This window comes from Prionailurus bengalensis, chromosome D1, assembly GCF_016509475.1.
Source record: "Prionailurus bengalensis isolate Pbe53 chromosome D1, Fcat_Pben_1.1_paternal_pri, whole genome shotgun sequence".
In the NCBI taxonomy this organism is placed as follows: domain Eukaryota; kingdom Metazoa; phylum Chordata; class Mammalia; order Carnivora; family Felidae; genus Prionailurus; species Prionailurus bengalensis.
In genome coordinates, this window is record NC_057346.1 from 80,008,194 (window position 1) to 80,036,138 (window position 27,945).

Below are 27,945 nucleotides of genomic sequence, written 5' to 3' on the forward strand. Positions count from 1 at the left end.
AGTTTAGTGACTAAGGTATACAAATTTATTATCTTCTAGTTCTTTAGGTCAGAAGTTGGACTCCTGTCTCCATAAACTATAAGCAAGGTGCCATCGGGCTGCCTTCCTTTCTGGAAGCTGCAGGGGAGAAAGTTCCCTTGTTTTTACCATGCTTCTAAAGTCTGTCCTCAATTATTGGCTCATGACTTCCTTCTATCTTCAAAGTCAATAAAGGCATATTGAATGACCCTCATATTATATCACTCTGACCTCTTCTTTCTCTCCTTCCACTTTTAAAGATTTTTGTGCTTACATTAGGTCCACTCAGATACTACAGGGTAATTTATCTATTTTGAGGTTAACTGATTAGTAACCTTAATTTAATTTGCAACCTTAATTCCCCTTTACCATGTTAGGTAATATACTCAGTGTCCAAGGATTAGGATATGAGCATTTCCAGGGGGACATTTTCTGCCTCTTATAGACATGAAGTGGAATTTGTTTCAGTGTTTTTTTTTTCTATGTTGGTATCGAATTGGCCCAAAATCACTTCTTAAAGATGTACTGCACAGAAGTATGAAAAGTCAAGTGTTTGGTTCTTTTTATGAACCTTTTATGTTCCATTTTTCTATTCTTATGTTGACACCGTGTTGTCTTCATTCTTTCCTCTTTTTAATTTTTTTTAAGATTTCATTTTTAAGTAATCTCTATACCCAACGTGGGGCTCAAACTCACAACCCCAACATCAAAAGTCCCATGCTCTACCAACTGAGCCAGCAGGTACCCAGATTCCTTCTCTTTGTAATAACTATTGGTATCTGGTAGTTCTGTGCTTAAATTATTTTACTTCAAGACTGCCTTGGCTTATCTTGGTCTTTTGAATGATTAGAACTATCTTAGAATGAGATTATCAATTTCCAAAAATTCCTAGGATTTTCACTTGGGTTGCATTAAATTTGGAAAATTGACATCTTTGTAATACTAGATATATTTAGATTTTCTGTACATTTCTTCAATACAATTTTATATTCAGTGCAGAGTCTTAGTTTTGTGAGATTTATTCATAGCTATTTGATGTTTTAGGATGCTATTTTAAGTTGTAACTTTATTTTTCAGAATTTTCTATTTGCTAATCCATGAAATACAATAGATTTTCCTGTTTTTACCTTTTATTCAGTGACCTTTTTACCTCAGGAATAATGAAAATTAAGCAAATGTCATAACTGGGCATATGAGAAGACCATCAATTCTGATACTTTCACCAAAATCTCTATTGAATCGTCTTCACCAGCTTCCTTTTGCCCAGGCAAAGCCTGGATTCTCAGCCTCCTGTCCTGAGGGGAAAATCAGCTTCAGAAGATCAGCTGACCTCTGTTATATGTCCCTCTGGAAATTTAGCTCTTAGTATTTCAACTTAGTATTTCAGCAGCTCTCTGATACTTTTGAACAGAAGAGTCTTGTATTTTAGGACTTGTCTAGTTGTTTCTGGGCTGGTAACCATCCTACTTAGAGTGGATATTGTATGATGGATTTTATCCAAATATTTATGTAAATATATTGAAAACAATGATTTTTCCTTAGAGTTTCTAATGTTAAATAATATTAACTTCACAAACCCATTTTCAGTAGTATTTTTTATTAAAATTTGATTTCTTCTACATTATTAATTCTTTTACTTATTTAATTCAAAAGTTTAGTCAATTTTTTAGCTTTTGTTTCAAATATAAATATTCACATGTATAAATTGAACTATAATCACTATTTTTTACATCCTCGAAAGTATGAGTACCTTAATTATATGCAGAGTTAAATATTATAATATATTTTTATGTCATAATTTTTTTACCTTCAGATTCATTTAGAAGGGTGTTTATAATCTCAAAAAATGATTACTTTAGGTATGACCTTAATATCGAACTCTAGTATAATTAAATCATGGTTAAAAACCATGACCTAAAGAATATAAACTCTTTAAAGTCTACTGAAATCTGCTTTTGATCTATTACTTTGTACATTGCTAATAATAGTCTATGTGTTTAAGAATAAATACTCTTAAAAAAAAGAATAAATACTCTAAATTTGGGATACACATTTCTCTCTCTCCCCCCTCCCTCGCTCCCTTCCTCTCTCTCTCTCTTTTTTTTTTATTTTTTAAAAAAATTTTTTTTTCAACGTTTATTTATTTTTGGGACAGAGAGAGACAGAGCATGAACGGGGGAAGGGCAGAGAGAGAGGGAGACACAGAATCGGAAACAGGCTCCAGGCTCTGAGCCATCAGCCCAGAGCCTGACGCGGGGCTCGAACTCACGGACCGCAAGATCGTGACCTGGCTGAAGTCGGACGCTTAACCGACTGCGCCACCCAGGCGCCCCTCTCTCTCTCTTTCTATACACACACACACACACACACACACACACACACACACACACATATACACACATATATATACACACACACATATATGCATATATGTGTATATATATGTATATAGACAGATATATATCATATATATGTGTGTGTATATGTATATGGACATATACATACATACATATACATACATATACATACATATACATATACATATACATATACATATACATATATATATCTCCAGATCAACTTTGCAAATAATTGTTTAAATTTTTATATCCTCCTCTTTGTTACTCCTGTACATTGATTGGTTTTTCTATCTCACATATTTTCTTTTTAAAATTTGGCTTGTGGGTTTATGTTCATCATGACTTTAACTGTGGGAATTTTGCAAATGTAAGGTCTGTCCTAAACACTCGTCTTTCCTCCACTCAGGCTTTGGACCGGCTTCTGCTGGAACCCAAAGGTGTACTATCAACCTAGCCTCAGGTTTTCAGTTAAATTCTTTACAAGATTGCATTTTCTTTTTCTCTGTATCAAATTACCTTCAATATTAGAAGCTTAAAACAATACATGTTATTATTTATTATAGCATTTTGAGATACTGTTGGAGGTCAGGATTTCAGGAGAGGCTTAGCTAGGTGGTTTTGATTCAGGATCTTTTATGAGATTACAGTCAAAGCATTGGTCAGAATTCAGTCATCTGAAGACTTGAGTAAGGCTACAGGATCCACTTTCAACATGGCTTGCTCATAGGCTGTTGGCAGAAGGCCTCAAATCCTTGCTTGTTATTGGCAGGATGTTTCCGTTTGTTTTCATATGAACGTCCACATAAGACTATTTTTTGTCTGTACAACATGGTAGAAGATTCCCCCACAGTGAATGACTCAAAAGAGAGAACAAGGAGGAAGCTGCGTGCCTTTTATGGCATAGTTTTAGAAGCTACACATTGCCCTTCTGCCATATTCTATTTGTTATGAGTGAGTCATCAAGTCCCACCTTCATGCAAGAGAAGGGAATTAACTCCACCTTCTGAAGGAAGAAGTACCTGGTAATTTGTGTACATATTTTAAAATCACCACAGAAATTTTTACAGAATTTGAATAAAATGTAAATTCCACGCTGGTGGCTAACTAGACCTATTGTTTAATATTTCTAAGGGTAAAGATTTTTTTCTACTTGGTTTTAAGGCTCAATTATCTTTTTCTTTTAGTAGAATTGTATTTTGTTTGCCCTTTTCATTGAGACCTTCAAGGATGAGGCTATATGAAGGGTATCAGTTCCAAATCTGCTTTACAGAAGTCTAAAGCCATTATCTCCACATGGCCATTAATCCTGAAACCATTTGGTCACCAGGATTGCCACACAGGTTTAGGCTACCCAGTGCACTTTTGCTCTGTGATATACTCTCCTTGATTTAGCTCCTGAAGATTTTCTTTGCTTTCTTGAAAGTACAATCATAAGCTTAGAAAATGTTTATTATATATTATCCTGAATTTTTATGATTTTTCTAGTAAAAGTTGTTATAGGATAACCACTCTGCTTCCTTCCCGGAAATGAAAGTCTCTGAAGAAAGATTTATGGTGCAGACATACACTAAATCTTAATTAGAGTACTAGGTACTACTAATCCAGAATAAGTTTTTGGCTCCCCCTCTGGTAGTTAACTTTCATTGACCAATTCCATCTTTCCAAGATTACCTTTGTCTTCTCTCTTCTATTCTTCTACATTTGATGATGCATCTCTTTTGCTGGCTTCACACTTTCTGATGGTGTCTAATAACCAAATGCTTTTTAGCCCACCTTGTATGCACAAAATATTTCAAGTTTTCTTTTTTACCCAACCTCATTCCCTTCTAAGAAAAATTCTCTTGAAAGCTATTAACTTATCTCTTTATATAAGTCTATGAATTTTAGCTTTCTACCAACTTACTAGCTGTTACCTCACAATAAAATATTGACAATTTTTGTTACCATTTAGAAAAATAATTTTAACTGATCATTATCTACTGGATTATTTATTTAAGCTTTTATTTAATTATTTTTTAAATGTATATTTCAGAGAGAGAGACAGACAGCCAGGGGAGAGTCAGAGAGAGAGAGACCTAGAATCTGAAGCAGGCTCTGCGCTGACAGCAGATAGCCCAATGCAGAACTTTAACCTAGGAGTGGTGAGATCATGACCTGAGTCAAAGTCAGACACTTAGCCAACTGAGCCACCCAGGTGCCCCTCTACTGGATTCTTAATATTCAGAAAGCACTAAGCTAGGCTCTGGAGAGAGAAAAGGATGGGAGAGATTCACAGAGCTAAAATTATAAACATTAGAAAAACTATTGGTGACAAAATGCACCGCAATAAATAATGTGCATGAAGTGCTTTAAGGAATAATAGGAACATTTTAATTTACATTGGAATAGGAGAGGGAGAGTTAGAGAATGCTTTTGTAGAGACACTTTTTAGTTAGGGCTTGAGCAAAAAGTTCTTTAGTTGAAACTATGAGTTGGTAATGGGGAAGGAGAGTAGAGTGACAAGTGGTGCAAAGAAAGAAGACAGTGGAAAAGAGGGGAAGAGTCTCAGGAAAACAAATAAGAGCAAGGAGACATGAGAGCACAAGGAACATTTGGGCAACAACAAATATTTACTGAAGTGGCTGAAATAGAGTACACAAAGGTGGAATAGGGGAATGACACAGAATGGTAGACAAGGTTGAAATTTTAAAGAGCTTTGAATAGCAGGGTGTGGATTTCACAATTTATCCTGTGGGAAACAGGGGATATGAATAAAGTGGTAAGAGATCTCAGACAAAAATGGGATTTCATGGGTGAAGTCTTAAAATACTGAAATGTTCAAGACCTTTGTTACGGATTGGCTTTCCCAGGCTCAAGTCACATATTAACTGATTATATTTGCTTCAGAACAAATGTTCTTTTTATTTTTGTGGCTGATTGACTATTGTTGATATGTGTGAAAATACTTTCAGGTTCACAAACTGCTGACACTTTGAGTCTGTTTCCTCATATATTAAACAACTGATGAGAGCAGGGTGTAGCTATCATACGTACTTGATAATGTTGTGAATCCAAGACAACAAGACATGAGAGAAAGTCAAAAGATGACACTGTAATTTTCAACTTAGTACAAAGTGAACTCTCATGAATTTGACTCAAAAGTTTTGTTTTGTTTTTTTAAAAATATATCCTGTGGTCACTACCACCCCCGCCATGCTTAAGATGGTTTTGTAAGAACATTGACTCATTATGGGAGTTATTTTAGGCTGAATCTCTCTATTTAAGAGAAGAAATAGTTCTACCAAAAAACTGACACTGAGACACATCAATTAAGGTGATTTTAGTAAATACTTGTAGAAACTTCTACCAAATAAAACTCTTGTGTTTGTATTGCAGTCATGTTTGTTTTATGAGCTATTTGCCCTCATCTTGGCTCATTAGGTGATACAAAGACACCCTGACTTTAGCTTGATTAATAAGATTTTTCTCTTTGGAAAATATAAGAGACATTAAGTGAACTGGGTGGAGACACAAAAGATCTCTAGGAAAATCTACAAACTCATGGAAAATCCAAGACTCTAGCTCTGTTTTGTTTCCCATGTTGTTCAGGATTAAATTGACTTTCATTAAATTCAAGTAACAGAAATATTCTATTAAATAATGAAAAATCTGGGAGAGTGGCTGCAAAATGGAACACACTGAGATCTCTCTTGGCAAGGTTATTAACCATTTACTAGGTTTCATGGGTTTTCTAAACTTGAGATAAAGGGTCTAAAATATGTTAAACATATATCAACCTGTGAGATAATAAATCCCTATAAGATAAACTTTAATATGGAAAATATCCTCAGTGACTTCTCTGAGGATCAGTTTTCCTCTTAACTGCATCTATCTTAATTAGCAAAGAAGAAAGCACTCAAATGATAAGAAGTAGTTTAAGGACTACTTTTCCCTAAGCCATGTAATACCCTTTTAAGCAGCCATGAATCACAGTTAATGAAGTTTTAGGTTGCTCTAGAGATCAGCTAGAAGGGATAAACAGGTCTCATTAGGATTATTTTCAAACAATGAGAACTTGAACTCTGAACCTCAGACCAACCTGGTTTCTTCTTCTCTTTGCCATTTACTAAAGCCAAACCTTTGGGTAAGACTGTTAAGACTGTGCCTTAATTTCTTCACCTTATAATGAGAGCATGGACAAAGCACTTGGCCTGATGTGTTTCACTGTTGCACAGCACCTAGAACAGCATTTGGTGCATAAGACTTCAATAATATTGAATGAATGGACGAACTGTCTTATGTTTGGCTTTAGGCTTAAGTGAAACAATGTCTTTATTGTTTCTTTATCAGTAAAGTTATCTTCAAGGGTAAGAAAACCCACAAATTGCTAAAACAAAACCAAAAAAACTGAGAAGCATTATACATGGTTAACCTATTGAAACTGTAGCGTAGATAGTATATCTGGCTGCAGAGCTTTAGGGATCTTTGGGCTTTTAAAACAAAAAATGGTTTTTTTCTAAATCCGTTTTCTCTGAATTTTGTCTTTGTTGTATGGATCGAAATTCTCCATGATTTAGGAGAGCTGGATGCCTAATCCCATGTTCATATCCTGAGAAAAGAAGGCTTTTCTTTCTCAGCTCCAATTTAAAAAAAAAAGTGTTGGGGAAGGCTTCTGATTGAAATGGGAGGTGCATCCCTATTATCTTAGGACAAAAATTCTTTGCAGGTAATGAAACTATAGTCATTAAAAATAACTTTAAGCAATATGGTTTTAGCATGAAACAGACTCATGGATGAATGGAATAGAATGGAGGGCCCAGAAATAATCCCATAAATGTATGGTCAATTAATCCATAACAAAGGAGGCAAGAATATGCAATCAGGGAAAGAATAGTTTGTAATAAATCGTGTTTGGAAAACTGGACAGCTCGATGCAAAAGGATGAAACGGAATCACTGTATTACACCATACACAAAAATAAATTTAAAATGGATTATAGAAGAAAACATAGGCAATGAGTTCTTTGACTATGGTCTTAGCAGTATTTCTTTGGATCAGTCTCCTTAGGCACGTAAAACAAAAGCTAAAATAAACAAGTGGGATTACATCAGACTAAAAAAGCTTTTGCAAAAGCATAGGGAAATCAAAACAAAAAGTTAACCTACTGAGTGGGAAAAGATATTTGCAAATTATACATCTGATAAGGGGTTAATATCCAGAGTATGTAAAGAACATATACAACTTAAGAGCAAAAGCAAAGAATCAATCACAAATACACAAAGGGCTTGAATATTTTCCCAAAGAAGACGTATAGATAGATGGCCAACAAGCACGTGAGAAGATGTTCAACATCACTAATGAGAAAAATGCAAACAAAACCATGAGATATGGCCTCACACCTGTCAGATTCGCTATTATCAAAAAGACAAAATTACAAGTGTTAAGAAGGATCTGAAGAAGAGAATCCTCATCTACTGTTGGTGGGAACATAAATTGAACTAGAACTGCCATACAACCCAGCAGTTTCACTTTTGAGAGTTTACCTGAAGAGAACAAAAACAGCAATTCAAGGAAATATATGCACCCCTCTGTTCATTGCACCATTATTTACAATATCCAAGATATGGAAGCAACATAAGTGTTCACTGATAGATGAAGTTATATTTTAATATTTAGATATAAGGGATTATGATAATAGATGAAAAGGTTTTTTCCACCGTTTCACGTTTAAAAAGCTAAAACTCAGCGACTAGAAAAAATAAGCTAAAAATACTATAATGTCATATCACTGGATACTATCTGGTTATGAGATTAACAACATATTCTAATATTAAATCAATTATTGATGCTATATGACTGGTTATGACTAAAGGTATTGATGAGAAATAAAAATGACTAGAAATACGTATATCTTAGGGAAATTACAGATGCTGCTTCTGCTGGCCTCAGGAAAATCTGTCTTTTGAAAGTGAGGTGTGTTAGCAGGCTTTCAAATCTAGCAGAAGTCTTCATCTATTTACATGGTAGATTCTTAACATCTTTTTCTTTTTTTTTTTTTAATTGAAGTATAGTTGAGCCATGGCATTACATTAGTCTTAGGTGTACAGCATAGTGATTCCATAAGTCTACATGTTATGCTATGCTCACCACAAGTGTAACTACCACCTGTCATGGCACACTATTACAGTATGATTAATTATATCCCCTACGCTGTGTATTTTCTCCCCCTTTAATATCTCCCTTTTCAAAACCTTATATATGCATATTTGAAGAACTATTCCTCACCCATTATGTTAAAAAATATCCTTTGGCATTAAAAAAACATCTAGTTGCCACAATAGGGAAGACTCTAGAGATGAATTAATTGAGCAGTACTGGGAGTAGGTGAGAAATTAAGGTGTATTTTGTCAGAAGGAAGTTTCAACTATATCCATAGAACTAATACTTCCAAAGCCTATAAAATTCTCAAGATAAAATGATAAAGACCATATGCTGTGATGAAGTATTACTGAATGAGATCATCAGAGAAGATCTGGGATATGAGAATTTATGGAGGGTGAATAAGCTGTTGAAGGACTCACTGAAAGTGGTGAGACTTTGAAAGGGAAGTGATGTGTGGTCCTGGAATTCTATCACCTGACTTGGTGAATTCTGGAGAAAACTAAGCTATCAAATTTATTTTGAGTTACTTAATTTTATGATATATCTTTCTAGTCATTGATACTCCTTGATCGACTACCCCATGTCACAAGTCACATGCATCCCTGTTTCCGTGTTTTAGCTAATTGTGTTACTCTACCTGGAATGAATTTTGCTTTTCCTTTTTAAAAGGTGACTAATTCAAGACTCTGCAGGTCTCTCTGTTCTTGATGGCTCACTAAAGAACAGAAAGTCTGTCTTCGTTACGTCACAAATTCATCCTTTGCATTTCTGTTGCATTTATTTGGTAGTTTTTTTAGTCCTCATACAGCTCATGATCATTTTACTGGTGTTTATTTTTAAAATTTTTAATTTTAAGATAATTGTAGTTTTACATGGAGTTATAATAATCCAGAGATCCTATGTACGGTTTACCTAGTCTTTCCCAAAGGTAACATCCTGAAAAACTGTAGCATAATATTGAGTCCAAAATATTGACATTGATAGTCAAGGATCAGAATATTTCATGACCACAAAAATCCCTCATGTTGCCTTTTGATAGTCATACCCATTTTCCTCCTACCCCCACCCCCTACTTTATCCCCAGTAGCCACTAATCTGTTTCCCATTTCTATAATTTTGTCATTTCAGGAATGTTATATAAATGGAATCATGCAAATCCCAAAGGCTACATTTTTTTTTAGTTTTTGCCCAGCATGTTTTAGAAATTTGTCCCAAGTTGTTAAATGTGTGGCTTGTTTCTTTTCATTACTGAGTTTTCTTCCGTGGTATAGGTCTATCATAGTTTATTTAACCATTCATTTATTGAACATCTGGATTATTGCCAACTTGGGGCTATTAAGAATAAAGTTTCTATGAATTTTTGTGCAGAGACTTTCCTGTGATCACAAGTCTTTATTTGGGATAAGTGTCCAGGAAAGTAATGTTGTATTACATGTTAGTTGCATGTTCAGTTTGTTTGTTTGTTTGTATGTTTGTTTAATAAATTGCCAAACTGTTTTCCAGTGTGCCTCTACCATTTACATTCTCACTATCAACGTGTAGATGATCCACTTTCCCTACATCCAGCTAGCATTAAATTTTTGTCATTTTTTTAAGTTTTAACAATTCTGATAGGTGGATAGTGGTATTCCGTTATGTTTTTCATTTGTATTTCCCTACTGGCTAGTAATGCTGACCATTTTCTCATGTGGTTATTTATGATGTGTATGTTGTTATAGGTAAAATGTCTCTTGTCTTTTGTCCATTTTTTGACTATATTTTTTGAGTTTTGAATATTCAGTATTCTAAACAGTAATCCTTTGTATACCTAATTTGCAAATATTTTCTTGTGGTCTGTGCCTTTTCATTCTCTTAACAGGATTTTACAGAAAAATACATGTTAAAATATTTATAAAGTCCAACTCATCAATTGTTTTCCTTTTATGTATCATACTCTTAGTGTCAAATCTGAAAACTCTTTACCTATCCTAAATGCTGAAGATTTACTTTTATTTTTTACCAAGTTTTATAGATTATTTTGCTTTTAAAATTACTGTTTATGTTTAAGGGGAGCATTCTATACCTCCTACTTATGATAAATGTCCTGGCTCCCTATTTGGTCTTCTCTGACACCATACTGGTGGGTTTTTTGGTACTTCCTAATAGGATGGTAAGGATGAAAGTCTTACTGTCCAATCAACCCTTCTTGGCATAGGTGGATGTGGGCCATGGTTTCCCCCCTCCCATCCACCCCCTCCATGGTATTTGAGTGGATTAGAGCAGTTATTGTCGAAACATTTTCTCTTTTGCTAGGCTGCCTCTTTCCTGGTCTTGGCCAGAGAGAGCATGTTTTTGTTGGGCTTTTTGTTTTTGGTGACTCTTAGCATTTCTAGGTTGTTGGCTTCTTCAGCTCTAAGTATAGGATATTTGAAGCAAAAACTCCATGACCTCATAGTCTTTTTTCCCTTGGATCACCATGTTCCAGCCCACCTTCTTCACTCCACTTCTTATAATCTTCTTTATGTTGTTTTATATAATGTCCAGGGTTTTTCATTGGTGGGAAGAATAGGGAGATGTATATCTAGGTCATTTTTCCAGTATCTTTCAGTGCTTTTTAAATTATTTATATATAGTCTATCTCCCAGATAGGTCTCAGGTCTTTGAAACAGACATATTATTTTATAGTTTAGCAGGTGTAGCATAGCCCCCGAGTTCATGATTGTGATGGAGATGCTGTTGGTTTGATGATCTAGCCTTGCCATTTGGCAACTGTAAGCAAAAGTGGTTTTCTGCAGTTACATCTTTGCTACCAGACACCGTTCTTCAGGACATGAATAGACAACTGATTCAGTCTATGCCATTTGAAGTCTAGTATCTGAGCAATTTCAATAAAAGGCAGAGGCATATAGATAGAGGATGAGTGTAGACATTGATGGAGTGATTGAGAAAGATAAGATTGTTTTCCACTCTTTATGTAATTAAAAAACTTTAGAACTGAGGGTATTGTTCCATGTGGGCTTAGGAGGGTAGTCTCTAGAGAAAAAGAGAATGAAGCCAATGCATAGAAAAGTACAGATGACAGACCTAGAGCACACTGCCTGGGTTGCATGTTGTGCTTAGGTTTTTATTCCAGATCCTTCGTATGCAGGCACCATTTCTACATAATTTTTCATGTCCCATGCTCCATCCTTTTCACTGAAATTAAATTTTGTTTCTTCTTTTAGTCATCAAATAATGATAATTCAATCACTTATAGATATTGGATGCATCTTTTTTTTTTAACTCTGGAAATATATTCTATAGCTTCTCTCAATTTCACTTAGATTTCTTTCCTTTGTTTCCCTCTAGTTTTCTTAGTTTGTGTTGATAATATAAGAGTAGCAGCATTGCAGGTGGAAGTGTGGTAGAATATTTTAGTTTCTTTTTCCTACATTTTCCATCCTCAAGACCCACAAAATACATAATATTTATAAAATCTTGTCCTACATCTGGGAATGGCTAGCAGTACATTAAAAAGCATCCATTACTTAGAAGTGATAGAAGATTGATGTTCATTCAGTTGGACAATACATATCTAATTGCCCACTTATGAGTGAAGTAACATTATAGACACTTTAGAGCTATGAAATATTGATATAGAAAGGCATCTGACTCATTCTGTTAAATTGTTGTGCCAAGTGTGTTTTTAAGGACCTTCTGAAATTTTGAGTTTATCATTAGTTACTTCATCTGCAGGAGATATGTTAAAGGTATCTATTGAAAGTTGCAAGAAAGGGTGCCTGTTTCTGTAAGCATGATGTTTCATGAACTGGTTGGAATTTCTCTTCTGATAAAAGATTTGGTGGAGAGATGCTAGCTGGCTCAGTCAGTTAAGCATTGGCCTTCTTGATTTCAGATCAGGTCATGATCTCACAGCCCATTGTGGATCCAGCTTAGGATTCTTTGTGTCCTTCTTCTCCTTCACCTCCCCTGCTTGTGCTCTCTCTGTCTCTCTTTCTCTCTAAAAAAAAAAAAAGGGAGAGACAAAGGAAAAGATTTGGTGGAATTACCAATAACAACCTAGAAGTCCTAGGTAAGTTCTAGAATCTTTGTTAATGTGAACTTGAGATGTTTTCTTAGTAGGAAAATTAATTGAAAAGATGTACATTTAAGGCCTGTTTAGAAAACTTCCTGTCTTTTATTGTTTAAAGGGGTCCTGTATCAACAACATAACCTCATCAGATCTCTAATAGATTGAATAGATTGGTGACTATGATTTGGTTTCCTTCTAGAAATAACTTATATTTTAGGGTATGTTAACACTGGCAGAATGTTTGGAAAAAGGCTGAAACAATGTCCTTATCTAGACATGAAGATGAGGGGCATAGGTAATTTTAATTCTAATCACGATAACATGACATGACTCTTCCTTAAGTTCAAAAGACAAAGGATACACATGTACAACTAATCAAATAACACTAATTTAGAGAGCAGCAACTATGTGCCCTGCATGGTGAAATTAATTATCTATATTCATTGTCTCCCCAGTTCTCAAACTCCAGTGAAAAAAGTACTGGCCATTTCACATATGAAGAATCTAAGTATTTTAAAGAAGTTAAGCACCTTGTCCACATTCACATATACAGGAAGCAGCACAGACAGGATCTGAATTCTTACTGACAGGGAAAGGTAGGATAAAATAGGCAGAGAGGGAAAGGTTAGGACCCAAGGTCCCTGGGTGGGGAAAACACATATTTTAAAACAATGCTGAAGTGATCCCCAGGGGTGCCTGTGTGGCTCAATTGGTTAGGCGTATGACTTTGGCTCAGGTCATGATCTCATGGTTCGTGAGTTTGAGCCCCGCATCAGGCCCTGTGCTGGCAGCTCAGAGCCTGAAGCCTGCTTCGGATTCTGTCTCTTCTCTCTCTGCCCCTCCCCTCCTCGCGCTCTGTCTCTCTCTGACTCTCAAAAATAAATAAATAAATGTTAAAAAAAATTAAAAAAAAAACAATGCTGGGAGCTAGTGACCACCAGCAAACTCCCTTCAAACTCTCTCAGGCGTAAGGTTCCTCTTAAGATTGTAACAGACACCACCTACTTCTCCTCAGGAATTTGACCATCACAATACCTAACTAAAATAGATAAACCATAAAATTTATGTTGTATGAGAGACAGTATGACCAAAGTCTGACTTCTCACACAATGGAATCCAACCAATCAGGAATGGACAGCCCAGCACTTAGAACTATCAAGTCAATAAGGGTAGAACCTGAGAAGGAACAAGGAAGAAAGGAAACAGGGCTGACCAGAACCTTATAAAATAAAGCCTCTTCCCTATAGTTGAGGGTATTCACTTTCAAATGCCCCCTCTCTGTAAAGAGAGCTTTCATACTATTCTTACTTTCTGGTCTTATACTCTAATAAACTTTTGCCTGCTACTCATTTTATTCTGTGTCCACCTCTTCATTCCTGAAGCTGCGAGACAAAGAACCCCAGGCATTGAGGTAAAAAATCCTGAACACTATCTAACTAGAACACCTGTTGTATTAATGAAATTCCTATATAGTCTCGCCATGACTGGAGCAAAATGCTTTTATTTTTTCCCAGTCTTAGATCATTTCCATTTTCAGCAAATAATTTAAGCAGGAATTAAGTGGTGGCTCAAATGTTGTAGTGTTTCTCTTTAATGCACAGTATGCCGCTGGAATTTTCTAATTTCCTTTTGGGAAAAGAAAAAAGGTCTGCAAATGATAAGAATCTGTCTAGTTTATTGTAGGCACTGATCAAGAATTGATTTTCCTCACAACATTTAAGCCACCATGCAATTTATTTAAGTTTTTTTAATGTTTTTATTTATTTTTGAGAGACAGTGTGAGTAAAGGAGGGGCAGAGAGGGAGGCAGAGGATCTGAAGCGTGCTCTGTGCTGACATCAGAGAGCCTGATGCTGGGCTTGAACTCACAGACTGTGAGATCATGATCTGAGCCAAAGTGGGACACTTACCTGACTAAGCCACCCAGGTGCCCCAAGGTACCATGCAATTTGGGTAACTGAATTTATATATACCTTCCTCACCTGATCTATAATTTTTATTCATAAATTCTGAGCTTTAAGAGATGAATTCTTTATAAGCCTTGTATTTTACATGGCTATACAAGATGTAATAAATTTAGTCTCAATTAGAATATTAAGAACACAGACTTTGCCACTTTGTTCTAGGTAAAGAGTTTTAATAAAAACAGCAAGAACACATTCAATTAAATTGAGCATGCATTACATTTGCAAACAGTATAGGTGTAGCCCAGAAAAGAGCAGGAACCAGGCCCTATCCTCCAAAAGGGAAAAAATGTATAGTCTATTTGTATGGCAAACTATTCCAAATATTACAAACAAGACCCTAGGTGGCTGGGTGGCTCAGTCGGTTGAGTGTCCGACTTTGGCTCAGGTCATGATCTCACAGTTCGTAAATTCCAGCCCCATGTCAGGCTCTGTGCTGACAGCTCGGAGCCTGGAGCCTGCTTCGAATTCTGTGTCTCCCTCTCTGTCTTCCCCTAACCCACTAGCATTCTGTCTCTATCTCTCTCTAAAATAAATAAACATTAAAACAATTTTTAAAAACAAATAAGACACTATCAGATCTCAATTATGAGATCCCTTTTGATTGAGAGAAGAAGCAGGGAATGTCCATAGAAGAGACATTTGATGTGGAACTTGGATGATTTAACTTTGGCCATAGTTAGAAGATAAGAGAAAATAGGATGCCCTTGGAAGTGGGATAGACATGAGGAAAGATACAGATATAGGAGAGGCCACAGTATGAGGCATCAGGTACAATGAATCTAGAGTAAGTGACTGAGGAGAGGTTGAAGGCCAGATTAAAGCTTTTGTATTTAATTTTATGGGAAGTCTTGAGTCTTTTTGAATTTGTTTTGTTTTGTTCTGAGATGGGGTAGTCCAACATTACATGAGCAAGTAGTCACTTGTATATAGGATAGTTAAACCAACCTGGGGTGATGAAGCATTCCCTAGCCCATAAAGCATATCACTTGACTTTGATTTAGGGGGAAGAGAAAATCTGGAAGAGCCAGTGACAATTGTCTAGGAAGCAGAAAATGCATATCTACCTAAAGGTTTACCAGGAATACAAAGGAAAAGTCTTTTCTGGAGATGCTATAAAGTTAGAGCCTTAGGTCTTGGCAAATGATTATATGGGAAGGACGGTGAAAACACATGCAGTCATGAATACTCTAGAAGACCATGAAAGGAAAATAAATGTGTAAAGGTTTTTATCCTTAGAATTGCTCCTATAATAGGGATTTATTATAATAATCTAAATGGTGACAAAGGAGTTTTGAATCTAATAGGACTCCAGAAACTGTTACACTGCCAGACTCAGAAAGACTAGACTCACAATCCAAGGCTGTGCTACAGGTCAAAATGCCTTGTGGTCCCTGCTGCACCAGGAGGTTGTTGATATTTAATTTAGGACTCAGTTATCACATGGGCACAGCTACTGTGTGTCTTGAGGCAGGCTTTTTTTTTTTCAGTTCCTAGTATAAACCAGTGATTCTCTCTCCAAATCTACATCTTGAATTCTTGAATTCCTAATTAAGAGTATAATGGACCTATTTTGTACTCCTTCATGCTTGCTGTCACTTTCACAGGCCACCGACAAAGGATCTCTTAGAATCATTTTGAGAATAGAAAAGACTCAAAACATCAACACATTAAACAAAGTAAAAGTTCACCTTAAAGAGGGCTGGAGGTGGTAAAAGCCTGAAAGATGGGTCAAGAAAGCAGTATCCTTCGTGATGTGCCTTTTATTTCCAAGGTAACATTATGGTTGTGGCACTTCAGCCATTATGTTCACTTTTCAGGCAGCAGAAAAGGGAAGGAAAAGGAGAACCTTCATAACGAGAAGAATTTCCATGTATGTTTCATTCATTGATCTTGCTGAAAGAATTTAGGCATAGTTCTTTTTTTTTTTCCTCCCAGCACAAAAACAGTTTTTATTATAGCACAGGGATGGCATCCTTAGGCAGAAAAAGCTCCACCGGGAATGTGAGGGGCAACTGATCATATACTTTGGAGATGGGAGAGGTAAAGACAAAGGGAAATTTCCAAAAGGTTTCTCATATGCTAAAGAAGAGGCAGATGATTGATGCTGGGGGCCTGGCTATTGTCAAATTAAGGTGTTTTTTTTTTTTCTCTAGCAAAGTGTTAACATTAAGATAGTTGGGAGGGAGTTCCTGGAGCAGTGTCCTTCTCTGCCTGTCTTAAGTATTTGTCAATGGGCTGCAAGTTACAAGGAAAGGAAATTTTATTTTATCTGCATTTCCTTTGGCTTTTGTTCTCCACACCATTCCTCCCTGAACAATTTTGACCCTTAAATCTTTAAGGTTGCTGAGAGTATAAAGGTCTCTTCTGTAACTTCTTCCTGCTGTATAGGGCCATGGAGGTGTCCCTACCTACGGGTCAACATTGGTCAGGTGGGGAATTTATAGATAGGACTTACCAAAGGCAGAGGCAGCTGATCCAAGGTAGACAACATATGTGAAGCTCCTTGAATAGAAAGGATCATCTGTCAGCTGGAAATTAGGGCAGTGAAGGAGTCTTGGCACTAGGCAGGGGGACACAGGAAAAAAAAAACCAAAAGGTTAATATTATGAGAAAAAGAAGTCCAATAAAAACAGCCTTTGATAGTTAATCAGAATTTTCCTCTGGTCCAGGAGTTTAACCAATCACTAAGGGAAATGAGCCATTTAAAGCACCTATTTGAGTATTTATATCTTTTAGAAATCTTGCTATATTCTTACGATATTTGGAATATATATACAATATTCTGTTCATTCTTGTGATATTTGGAATATATACACAACATCCTGTTTTTATGCTAGCACATGTTTCACATTGTGAAGCAGTTAAAATATCTAATGCCACTTTGAGAGTCATTTAAGGCCTTAAATGTATAGGACGTGGTGTTAGCCATCATATACTATTTTGTTTAGCAAGCAATCAGGTAATTAATAAGAGGCACCTTTATGGAAACAAAAGAAAAGTATAAGTTAATAGTTGGAGCAAATTAGAAACCCAGTATCCTGAGTCTCAAGTGCTTAGAATCTAGTATCTACAAAGATGTGTTATTAAAACATTTTCTCTCTCTACAATCTTGTTCCCAGAGATAGCCAAATCAAGACTATTTCATTTGAAAATCAAGTCCAGTTTTCACAAACTTGGCCTAATTATTTATATAAGCTCAGTAAGAATAGTGATTGATCATCTAAATCTTTTAAAATTTGCTTTGCTGGAACTTTTTATAAGGAATCTTGATTGAATTTTTAGTAGCTTCTCCAGGTCAAAATCCAAGCCAAGTGCTTGCCATCAGACATACCTGCAATCCCTGTAGATTTTGGCAAATTCCTCTTCTTGAGGTCCCCAAAATAGCCTGAGTTTCCTGCACCTGCCAGGAGGTGACATTCTTTACTCATCTGATAAGGCTCCTGGGAACTGACAATTCTAAGCTGCAAAAGAAATGTAATTTTAAAAATTGTTCCTAGTTAAAAATTGGAATTGGTTTACTAGAAGGGGAAAAAAGATAATGAATATTGGGAGAAAAATACCTGGTCCAGTTTTATAATAGATTGTCACTGAGTTAAATGCCCATCACTAGTCCAAGGTGCTATTGTTGATGGAAGAGTTAAATCATCTGGAGACCTGACTATGCAGCTGTCTCGCTAAGGGATACAGCCAGGCATTTTACCTTAGGTGAAGACCATGAGCAACACAGACATCATGATTGGCCTGCCCAGAACAAGGAAGTTGAGTAAAGAGCAGATTTGGGGTAGAGTAAGCTTGGCAGTGACAGGTAATTGATGAGATCAATTTTGTTCTCATTAAGTTTTTATTGATGACGGGCACAGTTGCCCATAACTTTGTTTCTGGAGGCCAAATAAAATTATTGCAAACTAGGATATAATAAATATTATAATAGTAATTTTGAGTCTTTGCAATCGTTGTGTATTTCCCAAAGGGGACAGATGGCCTCTTACAGTGTATGTAGGCACAGAATTGCTTTCACTTTCATTCTAGCCATGGGCTTTTCCTGCACTTTCACCTCTGAAATCATGCTTAATGAGAACTCTACATTTACTAGTAAATGGTATTTTGTATGGTTTCAGTCTTGTTGCTTTCCATTGCATACTTCACAAATAATGTTACAGGGATCAGGACTATGACTCATCTGTGCCCTCAAATGAACTAAAAAGGTGCTCAGTGAGAATCCAGAGCATTTTTTTTCCTTATCAAGGGGCTCCTGTTAGCCAAATAATGAAGGCAGAGTGGAATGGTGAGGTACCAGCAACCCCCATATTTTAAAACTTAGAAATGTCATTTTCAACAAATGAGTTACATAGGAGGCTGCACCCAGAAAGACACAGGTGCACTTGGGAGAAACTTCAGGATATCTTGGCAGATTTACATTTGAAGATTTTTTCATGAAGCCTATCTTTAAATGAAAAATTTGCATTGTTTTTGGTGCATGTGCATGTGTGCGCACACACACACACACACACACACACACACACACACAAATATACATACTCACTGTGCCTTCCAAACTCCCACTCTTTCGGAAAACCTACCCACTGCACTTGAGGTGTTCCATTTATTACCAAAATTGCCAACCCTTTTGTGCTTATATTTAGGTTTATATTTATGTGTCAGATGAACATCTCTGCCTAGACTGCCCTCAGTCTAGTTGTCAGTTCATCCAAATTTCACCTGATTTCTTTTTATTAAATTTTTTAAAATGTTTATTTTTCAGAGAGAGAGAGAGGTGCGGGGGGGGGGGGTGGGGCAGAGAGAGAAGAAGACTCAAAATCTGAAGCAGGCATCAGGCTCTGGGCTGCCAGCACAGAGCCTGACACCAGGCTTGAACTCAGGAGCTGTGAGATCGTGACCTGAGTCGAAGTCCTACGCTTAACCGACTGAGCCACCGAGGTGCCCCTCACCTGACTTCTTATGTTCAAAGCTTGACTTTTCCATCTTGTTGAATCTGAGCTGCTGCTACTTTTATTTCTTAGTATTGTCATCTCTTATTATACCTTAGTATAACTTATGTTGTTTTTATTCATCCTATTACCGGCACTTTCAACTACACATTGGAAATAGTGTCTATTGCCAGTTTTTTTTATGGTGGATATAGTTTTTATCTCACATTTTTATTTTCAACTTTCATACAATTTATTCCTCCTTATAGCTTTCATACATGCACAAAGACAAAAGATTTGGATTTATCCAAACATATTGTAATTTAGATTTGTTTCATGTGGTCTTCTGTGACGACGAACCGCAGGGTCAGGTAGACAGATGAGTGTGTTGTTGCTTGAAATTGTTAATATCCTTCTTTTGGTGCATAGACTTGTTGTGTTTGGAGATGAAGGTTTTATTACACTTAAAGAATCATCTGAAAAGTGGTATAAATTTTCAAGATACCTTATGGAAAAAGTTATCAAATGAGGTAAGTCTGTTGGTCGTGTGACTGCTTTTAATATAGCTCTATGAGCTGAAGAAGCAGTGGTCCTACCTCAGTTGCCTTTTTCTCACTCCTCTTTCTTTTAAATTGCACTCCCCAGCAACAACAAAATAGCACATAAGCTTTTGTCTTAGGCTTCATTTTCCCAGAACTTGAAAATTATTTTCTAAGGGTAAATAGGTAAAGGAAAGAAAAGATATAATTAGAAAGGTGTCCTCCAAATTTTCCCTTATCCGAGGTCCCTGGCCTCCTTTTCCTCATTCATAAATCATTGGGGAGACAGAAAATGACTGAGCTTTATTGGATTCATCAACTGTTCTCCTCTTTGTCCTGTGGCTTGAGATTTATAATGCTGTGTAACCCTAATTAAATATTGTCTCTGCTTCGTTCTTTTTAATATATATGTTTTAGAGATCGAGCACAGGCAGGGGAGAGGGGCAGAGGGAGAGAGAGAGAATCTTAAGCAGGCTCCATACTCAGCATGGAGCTGGATGCGGGGCTCCATCCCACTACCGTGGGATCATGACCTGAACCAAAATCAGAAGTCTCAGAAACTCAACCAACTGAGCCACCTAAGCGCCCCCTCTCTGCTTTATTTTTAATCCTTTTAGTTACTTCCTTTATTCTACTTGGCAAGGACCAAATGGAATTCATTCTCAATCATGACTAACACAGAAAAATGTTGTGTCTGTGTGTTAGTCTTCATACTGTTTATTCTGAATTTGATTTGGCGGGGGGGTCCACTCCATTGAGATAACTATGAAAGAGAAGATTTAAAGATGCAGAGCAGAAGCCTGTGCTTTCTGAAGCTGTTGGCAGACCTGGGAAGGATATATGGAGACAAGAAGGAAAAGATTGGAATTTATTCACTCAACATTTTTGTTAAGTGCATCCTATTTGCTAGGCTTTTGAACATTTGTAACTCAATAGATGCATAAAGTCGGTACTACATACATATAATGGTAGTGGTAGCTACAAAAGTTCTGGATTAGCAATAAAAAGGCACACTGCTTTTAGGTTAAATTCTGCCATTGAACAGTGCTGTGACCTTGAGCAAATCAACTGTCCACTCAGGGACTCATTTGTCTTATCCATAAAATAAGAACGTTAAACTGAATAAAACCCACCAGTCTCTTCTCCATCTAAAATTCAGTGATACTAGCTCCTTTGTGTGACATTTTATTATTCATTTGCAAAATGAGAAGGTTTGCAGGGGTGGCTTACTTCAGTGATGGTAAAAATATGTTTTTCAAATATATTGAGTGCTATATAAATGCAAAGTAGTTGCGGGCGAGTTTAGATATGTTTAATGCGTTGCTGTTAGCTTTCATAAAACCACTACAACACTTGAGCATCTGTTATATTTCTAGTTCTATATTTATATATTATGAAGAGAAAAAGAAACTGGCTTATAAACATGTGTTTCCTAGAACAGGTCCAAAGCATTTGTTTAGTTGTCCTGCCTGAAAAAGATTGAAAAATAAAAATTAAAACCTGCGAAGATTTTTGTTTTGCTTTTTTTTGTTGTTGTACTTATTTCTTGTAATTTCACTCTTGCTGCTTCAGTGTAGTCCTGTGGTGATATTAGACATCTTTTTTGCATTCTTTCCTCGCAGATGGCCTGCTTGCTGTCCAGAGGCTTCCTTTAGCTGTTGCTCCTGAAAAAGTTTGCGTCTTTCTCCCTTTATGCCTGTATTCTTGTGTAAGTTAATTGGTGCTGTTGGAGGGTCTGAGCAGACCTTGCAGTGAGTAGAAGAATGGGCTAAAAATCCCTGTGAAAGTGGAATTGCAACAGTTGAAGCTCTTTTGAAGTGTCCTTGGGCTTTTTCTTTTTTTTTTTTTTTCAACGTTTATTTATTTTTGGGACAGAGAGAGACAGAGCATGAACGGGGGAGGGGCAGAGAGAGAGGGAGACACAGAATCGGAAACAGGCTCCAGGCTCTGAGCCATCAGCCCAGAGCCTGACGCGGGGCTCGAACTCACGGAGCGCGAGATCGTGACCTGGCTGAAGTCAGACGCTTAACCGACTGCGCCACCCAGGCGCCCCTACTTGGGCTTTTTCTAAGAGTACCTGTTCTTGATAGCCTCCACTGCTAGATTATTAGGTACTTTGTGTAACATTTGTGTCTCAAAGATCTTAATATAATAATAATAATAATAATAATAATAATAATAAACAAAAGAGGTAGTTATTTGTGGTATTAAAAAATAGTACCTAGCAGATCACTTGGTTTGTTGTAGATAATTGATACATAGTTGTGCTCCATTATTCTGGATCCTTTGCCATGTCAAAAAATACATATATATATATCACCTGCAAAGCAAAAAGCTAAATATGTACCAAATGCATACTTATTGACATGTGTATTGTCTGTTTCTTCTGCTAAGATTTCAGGAAGATGGATATGTCTTGACCGTTGTTATAGTTCCAGCATCTGTGACGGTGTATAGAACAAAGTGGGTTCTGAATACACATTTGTTAAATGAATGTGTTATGGTTATTAAGATTATTTGTGTTACGGTTTTAAGATTATTACAGAAAGTATCAATAAGTTAGAATTTATGTCTCCCTGAACATAAAAAATAACGAGGACCAAAAAGGCACTGTCAGTTCTTGTACCATTCGTGTCCCTTGCTCACTGGTATTATAATTACTAGCCATTTGAAGAGCTGCAACATGGAGAAGGATCAAACTAAATGAAAAGGGGAGGGGGAGGCAGTGTTTCCTAGTCTTCCATTGTTTTGTTTGTCTCTAAAACCCTACTGATCTATAAAAGTATTGGATTACTGAATTTTAAAGCTGGCAGGGACCATGAAATCTTCAAGCCATTATCATTTTCAGCAATACTGTTAACCATTCCTTTCGGTTGAACAATTATGTCTTGTGAACATTTAGTCAGGGAAAGCCTGTCTTTCTTTCTGTTCTTGTAAAGTTTGTGCTGTTGTGGGTATGTTCAAACAATTCATTAAATATGCATTCACTGTGTGTCTACAAGTATTTTGGGGGGCCAGATCTCTTGCTATATGTTTGAGACAAAGAGATAAAATAAGTGATTCTTTTTTTAAATGTTTATTTAGTATTTGAGAGAGTGGGTGTGCATGCAAGTTGGTAGGGGGGCTGGGCTGAAACCAAGAGTTGCGTGCTTAACCGACTGAGCCACCCAGACACCCCAATAAATGACACTTTTATACAAAGAACTCACAGTCTTGAGAAAGGGTCAAACAAATAAACAACAATTATTACATAAAATAATATAAACAGTACTAAACCTGTATATAAAACAATGGGCAGAAGGATGGGGTCTGATCATCATCAGTGGCATAGCAGATTATGTAATACATGAGCATAAGCTTGAAATATATGTTATATTTAATTATATACAGAAGGGGGAAAGAGCAATAAGTCAGAAAAACCTGAATGTTAACACAGAAAGGTGAGACAAAGCATGTGTTTTGTGATCAACAAATAACTCTGTGGGCATAAAAGGTAGGACACTGTGGGAAGCCATAGGTCGTAAAGCTGGAGAAGTGGACAGGATTAATAGCTTGAAGCATATGGTGTGTCAGGCTGAATTTCAACCTTAAATTTCAGGTTGTGAGGACAGGTAGGGTGGTGACATGATAAAGCAGTATGAAGAATAGAGAAGAGGAAGATATGTTATTGAATTAGACTTCTAAAAGAATAAACAGATGATTTAAACACTAAAACCATAGACAGAATAGCATTTGGAATTAAATATATAAAATTTAAAGGCTACATATTGGAAATAGAATACGAACCATGGCAGATGATAGGATAAATTGCTAAGATCCACTTTCTAGAAGGAAGATGTATTATCCCAGCTCCTGGAAGTTTTGCTGGCTGACAACCCTAAGTTGTCAACCTCTTTTAGGAACTACCTCGAGATCTGAAGTGAGGTTCCTTGCCCAAAGTTGAGCTTCCTACCACAGATCTTCTGCATCCAAAGACTGATTGAAGTTGGAGTGCAAAGGTCAAACCCTCTTAACCCAATACTGAAAAACTCTGAAAGGTCATACCATTTTCAGTACTCCCCTACGAGCCCACTGAACCCCATCACAACTCCAGGTCTCTCTTTGCTGAACTTTCTTACTCCCCATTCACAAATGTTAATAATTAAAACTTCCTGGGGCGCCTGGGTGGCTCAGTCGGTTAAGCATCCGACTTCGGCTCAGGTCATGATCTCGCGGTCCGTGAGTTTGAGCCCCGCGTCGGGCTCTGTGCTGACCACTCAGAGCCTGGAGCCTGTTTCAGATTCTGTGTCTCCCTCTCTCTCTGACCCTCCCCCATTCATGCTCTGTCTCTCTCTGTCTCAAAAATAAATAAACGTTAAAAAAATAATTAAAACTTCCTTAAATCATTTTGCTGCCCACAAACTTCTATCACAGAGTCTGCTTGCCAGTTCCAAACAAGAGACATAAAACTTTATTTTCTGTATTTTACCTTTTGTTGGTTTTTTTTATTCCACTAAATTCAGTTTAATTCCAGAACCAAATATTTCTTTCTTTTTTTTAAGTTTGTATTTATTTATCTACTTTTGAGAAAGAGAGTGAGCACAAGCAGGAGAGGGGCAGAAAGAGAGGAGACAGAGGATCTGAAGCAGGCTGTGTATAGACAGCAGAGAGCCCCATGTGGGGCTTGAACTCATGAACCATGAGATCATGACCTGAGTTGAAGGCAGAGGTTAGTTAACTGACTGAGCCACCCAGGTGCCCTAAGAACCAAGTATTTCCATTACTGATTATAACTTCACTCAACTTTTAGAAGTACTCATATCAATTATCCAGCAAGAAAATGTAAAATGTTGATGCAATCTCATTTCTGTGTATGGTTCATAGAGTGAAAAGTGGTTTCTTACACCACACAGGAATAGTTGTAGTTCCATATTTAGATGTTGTGGCTTCAGGGTATTTTAGTTTCATCACCTAATTTTAAAAATTCATATCTGAAGGGTCAGACCAGAAACAGTTACAAAAACCCAGAGAAGAATGGATGATAAGTGTCCTGACAGGATCTGTGGCCTTTGGTAGAAGGACTCTGTCAAGCCTTGAAGAATATCACAAAGTCGGGCCATGGGAAATAAAAATTCTATACATTCTTCTTACCTCTTGGGAGAGCTTACTGATTCCTCCTTTAGTTGACTCCAACCGGAAGCAAAGGGAGAAGGGAAACTGTTGATCAGAGCACGATGAAAATATATGGAACATAGATTTGAAGGAGAAATAGAAAACATAAAGCACAAGTCACAAAAAGCTAAAGTTGTCACAAGTGATGGATCCTATTAGGAAAGATCTGTAGTAATTATGAAGGTGGTGGACAGTCGCCTAGTGTTTATACCCCATCCTTAACATAACAACCACTCGGTGTTATAATGACACACCTAATCAATATTCGATGAATGAGTGAATTAATGATTATATTTTCTTTTATCATGTAGCTTCAGGCTTTATTTCTTATTTATGGCTCTGTAGTTAATCATGAATTTGGTTGTGGTCTATATATCTTGTAGTTATGACATCTGGCTGTAGATGGGCACTGGTTGATACCTTTGTCTCTCCTGATCAGGACTGAATTCATGTGTCCTTTATCCACATTGCCATTCAATTTCTATGACTTGTATTTGGTATTTTAAATAGATCTTTAACCTATTTCTCTAAAAATCCCACCTGTCGCTGCCCTATTTCATACCACCATGATGTTTTTCCTGGCCTATTAATACAGACTCCATGTTTGACTACTTACTGTAAACAGTTTAACTGCACCAATCTGTTCTCCATCCTGCAATCCTAGTGATTTTCTAAAGTTAAAATTTGATCATAATATCTTCCATTTAACATCTTATGGTGGCTTCCATTAGGGTAAGATGATAGAGGACTTGTATAGCCCTCTGCAATCTGGGTTTTGTTTCATTCTTGTCACTTATATCCTCATTCTCCATTATGTTCTCTGAGATCCAGCCAAGCTGAACTTGCCTGATTTCTTCAACAAAGCATATTCTCTCTTAGTTCTGCTGCATGTGGACATCCTTTTTCCTGGAACAAGCCCCACTGGGACCTCCATTCCATCAAAGCTGCAGGGTAAACTCCTTAGTGTCTATATAATGTCCATGTTTTCTGAGAGATTTTAAATTCCATGATGTCTCTTTCTCTGCTGACTCCCATTTCCCAGATATTAGCACAGTACCTGGCATAGAGTATTTAGCTAAATATTTGTGGAATAAATCACATCCTCCTAGAGGGTGATCCATATTAAAAAAAATTAATGCTTGTTTATTTTTGAAAGAGTGCAAGTGGGGGAAAGGCAGAGAAAGAGGAATACAGAATCTGAAGCAGGCTCGGCACTGTCATTGGGCAGAGCCCAATGCGGGGCTCCAACTCACTAACCATAAGATCATGACCTGAACCTAAGCTGGATGCTTAACCAGCTGAGCCACTCATGCACCCGTAGAGTGTGATCCATATTATTTTTTAGAAATGTATTGAAATATGTTTTAATTCTAAGAAATTGACAACAGAATTATACATGGAAATTAATGAGCAAAATTGACTACTTATATTCTTTCATAGTAAATGTTACACAGAAGCATCAAATGCTTTAACTTATTTCCAGGTACTGAGATCTGGAAAAATGCAAGATATATCCGCAACAAAAACAACTTTCATATATTAGGAAAACACAATCTTGTGAATAATATAAGTACTATATATTTATTCTGTATATTTAAAGTTCTTGACAGAACTTCTGTCATTCTATACAATCTGTATAATGGGAGATATTTTGTTTCTCCTTTCAAAAATTTATTATTTCAGCAAATTTTCATTGAGCATCAGACATTGATGCCCCAGATATTGTAGATAGTAGCGATAAAGTTATGACCAAAAGAAACAAAGACCCTGCTTTTATGAAACTTACATATCTGAAATACAGATAAATAATGGGAGAAAAGAAAGCAGAATAGATAAGATCTAGTTACGTGAAAGAAATCACCTAAGTTATGTAAAAAAGGAAATTAAGTATAAAGAATAACTAGGTAAAATGTCATTAACTAGTGAAAGAGGTAAAAATAAAATTCTAAAGTCTATGAGGGTAACAACTACCACAGCACCTGACTAACCCTATGGCTGAGGGAAAATTGAATCAGGAAGAGACAAACTTAGAGGAAGGACCTCACAAGATTGATATTAAGACCACGAAAGTACTGGTCTACCTGCTGCCAAATTACATTCCTGCTGCCATAGTAAAGGGGAAACTTTCCCAAGATCACCAAGAAACTGGGAGAGCAGCCCACCCCCATGGGGACTGCTAAAGAGACCAACCTGAATTTGCCACTGCAGAAAAAAACAAAATGATGAAGAAAAATGTAGTCCTTTTATCCTCTATCCTTGCCTTCTTATTCCAGTGCCTCCCACTGACGGAATTTGACAGAGAGCCAACTGGCAAAAGAGGAATACAGGTCTCAGAGACAAGTTCCCATAGCAAAAAGTAGGCCATAAAAGGATGGGGGTGGAGTTAGAAGGCGATAAATTAATAACTAGCACAAATCCCTGATAATGTGGGATTTCCTCAGAGGTCTAAATGAAGTAAGGAACACAGCTACATTTTTCTCTGAAGAAAAAATATTTCAGGCAGAGAAAAGAACAATTTCAGAAAACCTGGAGCTGGATCACAGTTGGTAGGTTTGACAAAGAGCAAGGAAGTCCACAATGCTGGAAGGAACATGAAGGGGTTCACAGAGATTGCAAAGGAACAGAGCAAGGATAGACCTTTCCTTTGAGTGAAGTGACAGTTGACTTGAAGATTCTGATCAGTGGAAGGATGTGATCTTATTTTATTTATTTTTATTTGAGAGAGAGCATGTATACAAGTGGGGGAGGGAACAAAGAGAGAGAAAGGGGCGGGGAGAGAGAGAGAGAGAAA